This window comes from Dreissena polymorpha, chromosome 8, assembly GCF_020536995.1.
Source record: "Dreissena polymorpha isolate Duluth1 chromosome 8, UMN_Dpol_1.0, whole genome shotgun sequence".
Classification (NCBI taxonomy): domain Eukaryota; kingdom Metazoa; phylum Mollusca; class Bivalvia; order Myida; family Dreissenidae; genus Dreissena; species Dreissena polymorpha.
In genome coordinates, this window is record NC_068362.1 from 4,769,543 (window position 1) to 4,784,678 (window position 15,136).

Below are 15,136 nucleotides of genomic sequence, written 5' to 3' on the forward strand. Positions count from 1 at the left end.
GTCAAAGTATAATGAGGCTAATTAACTTGAGTTTATGCAATATACAACATATACTGTCATTTACATTTATTAGGTCTCCATAAGTCAAGTGTAATAATAATAATAATACTTTGTATTAACCCGGATTAACAAAATTCGTTTAATGAGGAACATTCTAAGGATACCAGTACATGTATATATACATTATATGTTTTAGAGTAGTAGAACAGTTTGTGATAGTAACAGGTTTCTAAAAGACTTGTTGATAGTAAAATGTTCTCAAACAAGTCAATTATAACACATGCATGTAATAATAGCATAAAAGTCAGCCCTTGCAGGCTACTAAAACTAAACAATTTATACATCATATTCTAAGCAAGTGGTGGTGAGTAAAACTCCGTTCGCGCTGATCAAATTCATGATTTCATCTGATGTATTTCTTAACAAGTCTATCTTCTTTAAATATAGATTTTATTATTATTATTATTGAATACCAAATAAACGAGTGTGTTCATTTCCGGTCTACATAAGTATAAGTTTCATGATCAATTGACAGATGCTGATAGAAGGTAAACATTAAGTTGAGTTTAAACCTATTTATTTTTGTTCGATTGCATCGAGATTCAAAGGCTTATTCAAACACTTTCGAGTCCTTTTTCTGGGCCTAGAACCAGCACTTGGTGTCTTTGGGAGAGATCTAAAGAACACCCCTCTAGTGTGGATCGAACCCGTGACCTCCCAGTCGCTAGGAGGGACACCATATTAAATACGACACGGCGACCTTAACTATAGGAGTTAGTTTATACAATCATTGTCTTAATGCGTTGGTGTGTACACGAATGTGAACGAGGAAGGTGAAAGAAATATATTAAAATATAGAGAGTTGTGTGATAATTCAATGTTGTCGACCTTTTCATGACTACAGTAAATAGCGCACTGCAGATGCCGACGTTAATATGTTAATTAAAAAAACTTGTGCTCATGCGTCGTATAAACAAATCGACATATGCTGTTGAGGCTTTTCCAATAGTGAAAATTGCGTTTATATAAGTATTATGAGTCTGACTAGGCTTTGTATTTTACGGGTTTCTATGTACTAACAATACTGACTTGGAATTGGACAAAAACTGGGCTGGATCGTTCCGTGTATTACTCTTCGATGGACACATATCAGAGAGGCGGGGCATACAGTGGGCATTTCAACAAACTATTATAAATATTTAATATTTTATGTTATCAATTAACACGTATCAATAAAAGCATCCCTTAAAAAGACTTTCACCATCTGAACTGAGATTGCTGATTTCCATTCTTATTGGATAGATTATGGTACTTGCAGTAGAACAATTAGTTCGAACACAAAATCCTGCCTTACATGGTGTTTACAAATGAACCTGTTCAAGGCAGTTTCATTACCCATACAATCATTTTATTAGTTTAATTGGAATTCACTACGTTTACCCACTTTCCAATTTTATTAGTTTAATTGGAATTCACTAGGTTGGTTTGCCCACTTTCCGTTACGTCTGTCTGGCCATCTGTCCGTCAGTTTGTCCAACCGTTCGTCAATCCGTCCGTTAAAAAAAACTACAGAAGATACTTCGTTGACACTTGGTACACGTATAGAGGGCATGTTTATTATTATACTAAGAGATATTTTTACCACAGGTCAGAGGTCAAGTATCCGTTTATTTAAATATAACTTAACTTGTATTTATAATAATAAAAAACTACTCAGGCCATCTTTATAACAAATTATGGTTTAATTTATTTTAAAACTGGTTTCTCTTAGAAATAATGTATAAATGTGTGTGAAACACAAACCCGTGCAATTGATACCATTAAGCACATAATACTTACTTTTTATTTACTATGTTTTTCTTTCGTACTCTCTATCCACCATCATGAAAAACTGTCGAAATGTTGCCCACTTTAAGTGTCACTATAACTTAGGTTGCAGTACAGCAATCTTGTGCACATCGTGATTTGTGAAGTAGCCTAAATCGATAAAGATTTTCGAATATGTACACTGTTTCAACATAAAAATATCAACAAGAATAGTGTGTTAAACATTGTCGTGTTTTTAAGGGTGCACACAAATGATAACGTCCGTAGGTTGCCATTCAGGTAAACTTAGTGTGTTTTTGAATTGTATTAATTGCTTAATTTGGCACGACCGACGTCTTTTTATGACTGCACACTAATCAGCAGCGGATAACTGCGGTTGTGTTAATGAAGGGGTGCATATGGACTCCAAGAGCCATCACAACGAAAATTATCAAAGGCTTTGGAAGTCCGTTCACATGGACTACATATGAGTGTAAAGTAGCGAAACAATTATGTGTTTTTTTCCAATCAATTAATTGTGTTTCAAATGAATTATAAAACAGCACAACATGCACCACATCATTACCACAGGGAATTCCTATAGACTTTGTAATATACAAATGTAATATACTACTTAAGAGAATAAACAAATGAACTTATTTTCCTTTTGGGATTGGGTTCGCAACTTTGATTTTACCATAACAACTGTAGGGCAATCAATTAAAACGTGTCCATGACCCAAAAAAAAACCATGTATTTATATAACCTTTGGTAAAATTGTGGTAAATTGTTTATAACATGTTTTATTCTGAAGCTATTTCTAATGGTCTGCAAATTAACACAAAAAGTAAGGTTTATTTTCTTTCTACTTCGGCAGCCATCTTGTAACAAAAGCTGATGCCCATCTAATACGCTATATTATTGGTCGTTTTCAGTTCCCTGAATCTATTGCAAATTGTTAGTAAGACACGCAAAAAGAAATACAGAAACACAAACACTCTTCATCATACTGCAAACAGCGTACGAATTTTAAATTCGTCAGCAAACTTTTTCGAATTGATACCTTTACCGTTAAAAATACCTACAACTTTCTAAAAGACAAATTATCTTGTACGTTTTCATTCACAGAAGGTATGTTGCACTTTGGTAGGACGCTGGCTAAGGGTCGAGAGGTCGCGGGTTCGAATCCCGCCCTGACCACTAGAATTTCCTTGGGCAAGAAATTTATCCCACATCTGCTCCTCTCCATCCAGGTGTATAAATGGGTACCTGTGAGGGAAATAAGCCAATGTGCCGTGGCTGCATACTGCGCCAAGATGTTAACGGACGACTTATGACCCAATGATCGGGGACAAAATGTAAAGCGCCTTTGAACGCACATCTCGAGTATGAAAAGGGCGATATATACATGTGGTATATAAAAAATGTAATTAAGGACGGAAAAAATTCGATATACTATAGTTATATTATGAATTATCACTCTAATTTCCCATTACACATGTTTTGTAAACAAAGTTAATAACGTTGTAAAGATTGTCGACGAATATGACCATTTAGTACCGATAACTAGTGTAGCAAACTTAAATCAGTTATTGTCTTTCAGATGATCGATGTCAATAACTGTTTTTTACTTTACTATTCCATTTTTAAGATGGACTTCGTGGTTGCAATTACAGGACCGTATATTCAAATTCGGGTTGTAACACTTAAAAAATTACAGATTATAGTAAACTATATAGTAGAAGAAATTCCAAAGGAAATTGTATATAACAGCAACAGTATAACACAATTAAAATCTCCATCAACAGCCCCAACAACTTTAAATTTATTTCTTCATTGCAATTGATTTTACAGTTTTTGTAAAACATACGCATGATATTGCGGAAGGGAATGAGCATATAGATGTGCCCTTGTCTATTCATCCATCGGCATTTGTGTCGCGCGTGACTCAAAAAGTATAATTGCTATATTTATAAACTTCAAAAAAAAAATCAATATCTGTCTACCAAAAATAAGTTAATGCATGCTCAAAAAGCATTAGTGCCTACAAACGAAAACGACTTTGATGGACGTAAAGACTATATTTCGTTTGTTAGAAAAATGAAAAAGAACACATTTAATCATGTTTATATTTAGGCTGCATGGTGCGAATGTGGTTGATATATGTACCTCAATTAACCAGTTCCTAGAACCTAGACAATTCATCATAAAGGTCAAAACTGGATGCTAACTACGGAGAACATTAATGTATATGCATTGAAACGATTTATATGTTTTTAGGAAAGGTGTCGGTGATGATGATGAGTATTATAATTATGATGATTTTTATGATGATGAAGCTGCTGCTGATGTAGCTGCTGATGATTATGCTGATGCTGTTGCTGCTGCTGCTGATGATGATGATGATGCACCGATCCCTACAATGATACACACACAAGTAATGAGCGCAAACGTTTAGTTAAGACATACAGTTTAAACGTTTCCCTCCCATTTTTTTCAAGCACATGATTGTCCTAGAGTTGCATATAATGTTATAAGGACAAAAATTATATTTCACAGTAGTGAGCCTTTTAAGTACTTTCAATATGGTTTCGAGAGCAAATATGTTTTTTTTGCAATAAATATCCTTCTTTCTGCAAACTGTTGCACATGCAGTTACATGTACACATGTAAGGAATATAAGTACAAATGAGGATAGGACCAATTTGTGAAACACAGTTACTAGGTAATATTAGGAAAAGCACACACACACACACACACACACACACACACACACACACACACACACACACACACACACACACACACACACACACACACACACACACACACACACACACACACACACACACACACACACACACACACACACACACACACACACACACACACACACACACACACACACACACACACACACACACACACACACACACACACACACACACACACACACACACACACACACACACACACACACACACACACACACACACACACACACACACACACACAAACACACACACACACACACACACACACACACACACACACACACACACACACACATACTTGTAAAACCTTCCAACCGGGGAAATGTGTTCTAAACCTACCAACCGGGGACCACCATTTCCACATATTCTAGAAAGCTTAAAGTGATAAAGAACATACAAGTTTCGAACCTAAAATACGATTTTGACATAAAAATTATGATAAATAGGGTAATAAATCAAAGAAAATTTTACATGCACACCGGGGAATTATGTGCGTACCAAATGAGGAACTGCGATGTGTGCCAACTGGGGAACGGTGTATACCAACAGGGGTACTAAGTGCGTACCAACTGTGGAACTTCAATGTGTACCAACAGGGGAACTTAGTGCGTTCCAACTGTGGCACTTCAATGTGTTCCAACTGGGGAACGGTGTATACCAGCAGGGGTGCTATGTGCGTACCAACCGTTGAACTTTAATGTGTGCCAACAGGGGAATTGTGTTAACCAAGAGAGGAACTTAAGCGCGCTATCACCGTGGAGCTTCAATAATGTCCAACGGGGAATTTGCGTTTACCAACAGGGGTAATTGTGTGTAATCTTGGTACCGTTGTTAATAGGACAATGGCGTGCACGTTCATGGATAATATTTAAGTTAGTACAAAAATTGAAAAGAATATGTATGAAACAATATTTAAATTAAATATGTTTATCATATGACCTTATATAAGTTATACAAAAATGCCTTATTTGATTGACTCAAATATTATTCACATCAAAATAAGAATAAGAGACAAAACGCAAATCAAACAATACATTAATGACTTCATTAGCTATAAGCCGACTACAAGCATGCAAGTGCTGCATTATACCATAACAATCATGGTGCAATTAATCAACAAATGAATACAATTCGTTCTTAAAACTAAAAAATAATGTTATTTTTTTCAGGCCACGCTATTTGTCAAACCGAATGAAGGAGAGGGGAGGCGGCTTATTTGTTTAATTCCTTTTTTCCATCAGAAAAAAGCATTCACGATTTTCACCTACTATGAAGTTTTTTATCCTAAAAGTAGAACTGCCCATATGCATATAGATTGAGTAGTGTAAATTTTCTTTGTCCTTACTCTGAGATTATAAAATAACTCATGCATTTAAATTAAATTAATCCCCTGAAACAGGTAAACATCAGAAAATTCATTCACACGCATGGCAACTTCCACTTCACTTAAATTGTTTTAAATACATTTATTGCATTTTTAAAAATAATAAAATCTGTAACTTTAAACAATCATGAACGTTTCACAACGAATGTGGCGAGGCCTGAGAAACTAAATAGTTAAGTAAACTAGCAAAACGACTTGATAACAATGCATTTTGACGCGACAGTAACTTAGTCTACGGCGGTAGGTCAATCTGAATAATGATCAGTAGTTATTGTTATAATATATGTATTCCAATTCTACAACTGTGATACCATTACACATGTGCTGTATTAAAAAATACAGTATGTATGCACTTGTTTGAGTAGAGAATGCCAAAAACGGGTTAACGTTAATAATGAACTTACATTTAATTCTACCTGTCGAAATAACAGATTATATTTTAAGGAAAATAGTCACTGGCAATCGCTTTGTTTTCCCTTGCAAACCAAACACCTTTTTTAAGATTTGAATTCACGTATTTTTTTCAAACTACCTTAATGTTAACCAACTTATGTACCTAATTTTTGCATAAAATATAATAGAAAGAGTGTATTTTAAGCACTGAAAAATTATGCCGATGTGTCATCCATATGTTATTTGTTGAAAACAATATAAAAGTAATAATTAATGTTGTTATACACGTATAATCACCGCTGACTTTGACAGCATTATCATTATATAAAAACACTAATAATTAAATATGAACCAAAGCAAACACTTATCAAACACGTAGTTTAATATTATTTTGAATCACTTACATTATAGTATATATACTTACTGGGAGTGCACATGTGGATCAATTGTTAAACCCTTGTTGGTGCCAACTTAAAAATAATATGTACCAACAGGAAAATTATAACAGTGTGACTCAATTCTGAATATACAGAACCAAATCGAACAAGATCAATTTCGCATACATGTCAAAACACTTAATTACATTTCAGATGGCAGATAACATGGTTAACATAATGACTAATCACTTAAAACAACCGACAGTATAGCATCATATCGCAAAGTGTATAAACATTATTAATTATTAGCTTTGTGCCTGCATTTACACATCACATATAAATATATGTTTCAAATATGTTGTGTTCTAGGTAATCTAAGTGTGTGTATATGAAGAGTATTCGAAAAAACAAGTAAATAGCTTGTGTTAGAATGCATAAAAGAGGTCAGTCGCAAACGCGATAAATTGTTTTAACAATATCTTAGTCTGGGAAATGGGTATGTTAATTGATCTTTAACCATAAATGAGAAAAAAAACATAACTAAATCTGGCATCTTAGTAATTTTCATCGTCGTTGAATTATAAACTTCAATAAAAACATGGGAAAAAATGCATAACTCCTCGCGAATTTTTGTAGATCAAGCAATTTTGATATGAAAATATATATAAACATACCAATTATATACACAAAGCAAATATGTGAATTGATAGCTAATGTGAATATCTACACGCAAAACAAATGCACAAAAATCTGTGTAGGAAATTATTGTAATATTTAACAACTATTTAATCAATTCTAGTGCGATATTTACGCAATAAGTTACATTTTGGTAAATGTTTACTTTAAAATAACTATTAAGTACTCAACTACAAGTCAGACACCTGTCATTCAAAACAAATTTTGTAAAATTGACAAAATATTCATTTGTATTCTTCATATTATAGCAGTAGTTTAGCAGTAGTTTTTTTATTTTATTTAAAATGTAAATTTTATCCGACTGAATTTTTTGTGTGCCTTCTCTGAACGTTTAGCCTTCTAGATTGATTTGTTATCATGTTTGCTATATTCATTCATATTCAACAAATTTAGGGTAAAAAATAACTTGTATAGTGAGTAACTCGTAGAAACTCGTAATAGAAAGTACAAAGAAACACTCATTGGCCGAACTATATACCAATCCTAATTTGTTCGGCGATAAGATTATGAACAAATATCGTTTTTTGGCAGAACCGTATTAATAAAACATTCAAATACAATAAGCACACATATATCGTTTTCGAAAAGAGTATATAGAACAAGAAAACACAAAAAAATGTGGCAACTTCATCCTTTAACGTATTCTCCTAAACGTGCATTATATGTGTAATATTTTTTTAAGTTAAAAGTCCCCGTCGCTTTTTTGTTTCAATAAAATTTCTGCAAAAGTCTTTGACATTTTTCCAACTTCTGTTGCGAAGGTCATTCTCACTTTCAATTCATGCAAGTATTTCTTTTTTCTCTGGTAATTTACCCATTATCAAAAAACGATCAAAGTGTCTGTGAACAGCTCCTTTTTCGTTTTCACTCCATTGATTGTTGGCTGCTTGTTATGTTCTCCTGGTATTTGAAGTACTCTTTTCTGTACATGGATAATAAAACACAATATGACGTCGCTAACTGCCATTTGTAAGATATTCATATTAAATATATATACTTCAGTACAATTTTTCATAGCAAAATTACGACAAAAGCGTCCAGGTACTTACGGCACCTGATAATGACATAGATGTCACACGACAAATTTGGAAACATTATTTTGCCTAATGAATCAAACAATTACTTTTTTAAAAATTGGCTGAATACACCGACGTAGCATGTCATTACATATACCAGGTTGTTCCAAACATGTTATCAAATTTCGAAAAAGTATACAATGAATATTTTTTACAGATACTAATAAGACAAAATGTATGCACGGTTTAATGAAAGGTATTGTACTTCTCTGGACAAATGTGTTGGAAGAAAAAAGAACTGGTGAACGGACTGTGGTTCACGGTAAATCATGTATGTATTGTGCGGTGGTGGGTATAAAATGAACTATCTTTTCTTACCCATGTCAGAATGTATCGTATAGTAAAATATCGAGTAGACGCTATTGTTTTTTTGTTGTTAAGATAAAATATCAACCAATGTCCATATGTAACACGCAAGTTAAATTTCCTAATGTCTCAGAGTTTCATACACAGTAATTGGCAGCGTATAAGTCTTATACTGAAAATTAAAATTAATGATATTACACTTCTTGGATAAGCGATGATTAACGTTTTTGTGATTATGATGAAGTCGATGTTTATAGACTACAGTGGTTAATACACATGCTCACCAGTTTCATTGACAAGTGTAAATTCTAAATTCTTTGTGTATATGAAGATTTTGAAAGACAAGTAGTTCATAGTCACTACAACTGGTAAACAATATTTTATTCTTTTAAAATTCGCATAACGTGTGCTATAACATGTTAATATAATGATCATCGACGTACGTGTTATGTTAAGCCCAAATACTAATTAGCATCACCCGGAATAAATATTGGCACAATATAATTTAAGGCAAAATTACGCCCATTTCACTGAAGACTAAACCAAACCAGAAAATACCCCTTAGTAGCTTCGACATAGTGAAATATTACAAACCGTCTCATCGACTTCTTCCGTGTGCACGGGGGTTGTTTGTCCTGGTTCCTGGCTGTCCGTAGATCTAGTAGTCATTGTGTTGCCTATTCAAAACAACAATAAAAAATGGTATAACACATAATTTACTCAGGGTTAAAATGTTCGTTATTCATGAAACCATTTAGTACAACACATTGGCATTAATTCTTTGTACAACAATTACAATAATTTCATGATGTTCATAATATGATTTTAAGAATGTGTAGTAATAACAAAATCACTGTGAAACATACCCTTTTTTGTTCCGTACATTTCTGAAAATGCAAAAAAAAATACACATTATCAGACAGAACGCATTTCAAGTAGAGCTTGACGACGTTCAATGATAAACCATTTTAATTCACGGCTGAAAGGTATTTAACGAGAAAATACGCCTTAGTAAGGTAAAATTACGCCCATTTCACTGAAGACAAAACCAACCAGAAAATACGCCTTAGTAGCTTCGACCTTGCGAAATATTACAAACCGTCTCATTGACTTCTTCCGTGTGTATTGATGTTGTTTGTCCTGGTTCCTGGCTGTCCGTAGATCTAGTAGTCATTGTGTTGCCTATTCAAAACAACAATAAAAATTGGTATTACACATAATCTAGTCAGTGTTAGAAAGTTCGTTAGTTATGAAACCATTAAGTACAACGCATTTGTATCAATGCATGTGTAGTAATAACAAATCACTGTGAAACATACCCATTTTTTTGCTCCGTGCATTTCTGACAATTCAAATAACAAATACACATTATCAGACAGACCGCATTAAAGTAGAGCTTGACGACGTTCAATGATTAAACATTTTAATTCACGGCAAAAAGATATTTGAATATCTGTATTTAAAAAGAATAACTCATGAATGAACATGAATGCAATCATGAAACTGATTGGCTATATTTATAAAAATAATAATTCAAAAGACATTTAAAGCTAATTTAAAATGTGATAAATATCAGTGATAAATTCATCACAGATGACGTCTTAACAATAGAATGTACCTTTCTCCATGGAAGTGTTGGTACTCCATAATCATATCGGAGTTCCTCGCCAATTGCAATGTCTCTGTCGGCGAAAGTGCATAGATGGGGAGTTTGGTTGACTTCAACTATTTTCATTACACAATTTTGTTTTGCGTCTCCATTTTCGGCATCATTTATCATTCGACCCTCGTGGAATATATCGTTGGTAGCGTCAATGCTGAATAAGACATTTAAATAAACACTTCTGGTGCTTTAAACTAAAATAACGCGCATGCCAAATTTAATTATTATGGTGAAAAAACTAAAGATTATTCTTCTTCTAATGGCGTGATTTAAACGTTTGATGTGCAAAGTAAAGCTAATTTGTAGTTACCAGCAAGATTTGTCTCTGTATTTAAAAAAGTAAATGAAGCTGCCTTGACCCTCCTGTTCATACTCCTTTTCTAATTGCATGTTTTACTCGTGTTATCAGATCCCCTTTGTATTCGAGAAGAAAGTCTCCTTTTTTAAAAGGCTAAGTGGCAAAGACTCCTTCGCCTGAAATATTTATATTTGTAGACATTTTATATTAATAATCACTTTGGTCAAATAATTGAAGGCTAGATATAGGCGCCAATAGTGTTTTATTCATAAATAATCAATAAATCTTTATGCTACTTCCATACTTCTGCCCAGTATTAAGTAACCCAATAGTCCATGTTTGTTTTCTTCTTTTTAATGGAAAGGGGCTACGATGTTCTTTTATTATTTCTAAACGTGTTTAAACATAACCATATACAAAAATATTTGTACCTATGACATCATTGACGGTTTTTACTTCAAAACCTGGTGGATCAACGTAATTCTGACAGTACGTTCTTGCGAGATCAAGGGGACTTGGACCCTTTTGGCTACTAAATGTTAAAATGGAAATGTCGATGAGAAAAACAACAAGAGCTGTCAGAAAACAGCGCGCTCGACTATTCAAGTGCTTGACAGTATAAAGTAAGCCACCATGGGGAAATTGTTCATATTCAATAAGGTCAAGGTACTATAGTCATATTCTAACTGGAAGAGGACCATAATTGAAACATATGGATCCTATGTCAATGCCATGTTACTTGTGAATATGTTACTATGTCGTAATAAATAAGTTTAAGCCAAACATATTGATCGCTTATGTTTTAAAGAAATGGTTAATTATAGACGATTCTGAGTTCAGGTTTCCACAAAACATATGTATTGAACATTTGTAAAGATATAAAACAAACTAATAAGATTGTATTTCAAGTTGGGGTCATGTTGGTCAAGAAGTATGCAAAATATGAAAGCAGCATGTCAAGGGACAATTAAAATATTTGAGGTGGTAAGCAAACTTTAACAAAGAATTATTAATAATATGCATATTCTAAGTGAAAAAAGGGGCCATAATTCTTACAAAATGTTGTTTACAGTAGTCTGCTCTTGTTTATAGATTGGGGTCATGTTGGTAAAGAAGTATGCAAAATATGAATGCAATATGTCAAGGGACAAAGAAAATATTTAAGGTGGTACGCAAACTTTAACATAGAATAACCAATAGTATGCATATTCTAAGTGAAAAAAGGGGCCATAATTCTTACAAAATGCTTTTTACAGTTGTCTGCTCTTGTTTATAGATTGGGGTCATGTTGGTAAAGAAGTATGCAAAATATGAAACCTTATGTCAAGGGACAAAGAAAATATTTGAGGTGGTACGCAACTTTAATAAAGATTTATCAATAATATGCATATTCTAAGTGGAAAAGGGGCCATGATTCTTACAAAATGCTTGTTACAGTTGTCTGCTCTTGTTTATCGATTGGGGTTATGTTGGTAAAGAAGTATGCAAAATATAAAAGCAATATGTCAAGGGACATAGAAAGTAATTGCGGTGGTACGTAAACTTTAACAAAGATTTATCAATAATATGCATATTTTAAGTGGGAAAAGGGGCCATAATTCTTACAAAATGCTTGTTACAGTTGTCTGCTCTTGTTTATAGATTGGGGTCATGTTGGTAAAGAAGTATGCTAAATATAAAAGCAATATGTCAAGGGACATAGACAATATTTGAGGTGGTACGCAAACTTTAACATTCCAACGCTCACGCTCACGCTAACGCCGACGCCGGGGTGAGTAGGATAGCTCCACTATATATATATATATAACGTAAAACACTGTAGAGCTCTAGGCAGTTTTCGTTATATATATATAACGAAAAACTGTCTAGAGCTCTACATTGTTTTACGTTTATTTAAAAAATATATTCGTGAAATATGTACCGTAAAACAAGCTTTGTAATCAAATGATATTAATATAAATCGATCTTTAGAATTCGTCTTCCAGTATTACTTTAAAGTTTACATAAAAACGCTTTTTAATAGCAATTGAAAGTTGTAAACATAATTAAAAAGCTTACCTTAGTTTAATGCGTTTGTTCGCTCGAAACTCCATTTTTCCAACTTACTTTCACTAAATGATATAAATACCGAGTGTATGATTTTTAAACAGCGCAACCGGGGAACTGTTATAAGCCTGGATACACACTCGATTGTAATTTGGTCAATATTTGTGTATATTTTGTGCATGCCACAAACCCGCTAATCGGGGAAGGCGTTGGATTTCTAATTTAAATTGACAGTTTGGTATTTCATACACGTAGATTAGAGATTTTCGCCTAAAACCAACCGGGGAATTCCCCGGTTGGTAGGTGTTCCCCGGTTTGTTGGTGTGTATTCATACGATTTTCCCCGGTTGGTAGGTTTTACAAACTCACACACACACACACACACACACACACACACACACACACACACACACACACACACACACACACACACACACACACACACACACACACACACACACACACACACACACACACACACACACACACACACACACACACACACACACACACACACACACACACACACACACACACAAAAGCAAAATGAAGCACCAGAAACAATACCAGGCGAGAAAATCTTGTGTTAATTTCTGGAAGTCTTTTCACAGAAAGTGATGATCCCATAAAAAATATAGGACCACAAATACAACACAACGTTAAACATAAATATTCAATCTGCAGTGACGCTTTTTTGGAACTGCCAATGAATGCATTTTAAATTCTTCAGAGACATTCACAACGTTACACTTAAGACAAGCATACATCGCCTTTAACGGTAGGAGTGCACATAACAACAATGAAATTACATGAGAGATACACATTAACAACAATGGTTAATGATGTGGTCACCGCCATGCAACGATTAATACGAAAACACATATTGGACTAAAACCATATTATCCCGAAATATTAACATTAAAAATATTAATGTGTAATTGATGTAGCTCGATGGCTTTAAAACATCTGGTAAAGATCAATTATCCAAAAATAAGTTTAGCTATGTTATGCCTGTAAATGTTTCATATAATGCTAGAATTCGAACTAACTACTTCATATGTTATTGATGTGTCTCGGGCGCGTATAAAGATCACATGTGACATTTCTGACATAAAATGATCCTGTTTTGTTTTGTTATTTCTGCTCATTAAAATCCAAATATAAACATAAAACGCTATTATAAAGAATGTACACGATTTAATACCCTTGCGTATATCTTTGTACTTTTGCAAAGAGACTGCAAACAGATGACATTTAAAGTTTGAGCCCAAATACTCGAGTAAAATCATTTGTAAAGCTCTTAGTGTATTAACGTTGACAATCGGTAAAACTATTAACAGAACGATCGGCGACCTTCAGACCTGACACATATCTAGGTGTCCTCAGGATTGGTACCAAGCGTGACTTGTTTCGTAAGATAATTCAGCAAACATAACAACAAAGTTTCTAATATACACAATACATAATAATTATGTTTTATTATTTATATGAGAAATGCAATTATCCAATTTTGTTTTAATTTTGTTATTAAAAGGACATACAAAATTACGAAAGCACTATCACACAAAAAAGTATCGTAGCCAAAACTTAGTCTTATACGACACAGACCAATACATGTGTAACAGGGTATTCACACACACTAATCTGCTAGTGACTACTAATCCAATGAAGACTGTGAGAGAGATTCAGTGTGGGTTATAACTGGTGATGAATGACGGAGTTATATTACTAACCGTACATGCTTTTTAGGTGTGTTGATTTTAGAAACATCTCTTTGGTTTTAAATTATCTAAAACATTTGGTCCTTTGTTTGTCAAACCTTGAAATAGGAAGATAGTATGTCCCACTTGCCATTTAATATATATTCTTTATAAAATCGCCTAGCATAGTTCACTGGTGAGTCATTTGTTCTATAATTATATAATTGTGTTTTATTATTTTATTTTATTTTATTGCATATTATTGTGTAGTACGATGAAATATTAAACTTGTTATTACCATTGTAATGTGTTAATTAGGAAATGTGTCTAATTTATGTTTCAGATCTTCATTCATATTTTTGAATAAAACGCGGACCTTATACCAATAAGCGTTAAGTACACAAAACCCAGTTACACATAAACGCATAACTTATAATTTACATGACTTAAGAAGTGATGACTACCAATACAAAGCATTCAATTCTTGAAATTGATGCTCACAATACAAAATAAAAACACTAAACCTTGATGTAACCTGGATCCTGCATATAACATTTGGTATCAGACTATGTCACCAAAGGGTTACATTTGAGGCGTTCTGTGCACACTGGTATCCT

At 33.6% G+C, this 15,136-nt stretch overlaps 1 long non-coding RNA gene across 5 annotated transcripts; it reads right to left on the bottom strand.

The window, feature by feature from the left end:
• Positions 1-4,670: 4,670 nt before the first annotated feature.
• Positions 4,671-13,261, bottom strand: LOC127842375 (uncharacterized). 5 transcript variants are annotated; one of them, XR_008031578.1, is made up of 8 exons: positions 12,832-13,260; positions 11,205-11,302; positions 10,786-10,949; positions 10,431-10,629; positions 9,912-9,994; positions 9,679-9,699; positions 9,407-9,489; positions 4,671-8,352 (listed from the first exon to the last, which is right to left on the bottom strand). It is a non-coding gene; the product is annotated as an uncharacterized LOC127842375 (long non-coding RNA). The 5 variants fall into 5 exon arrangements; XR_008031577.1 differs by having other exon boundaries at positions 11,205-11,305; positions 12,832-13,259; XR_008031580.1 differs by lacking the exon at positions 10,786-10,949 and having other exon boundaries at positions 11,205-11,305; positions 12,832-13,261.
• Positions 13,262-15,136: the final 1,875 nt, after the last annotated feature.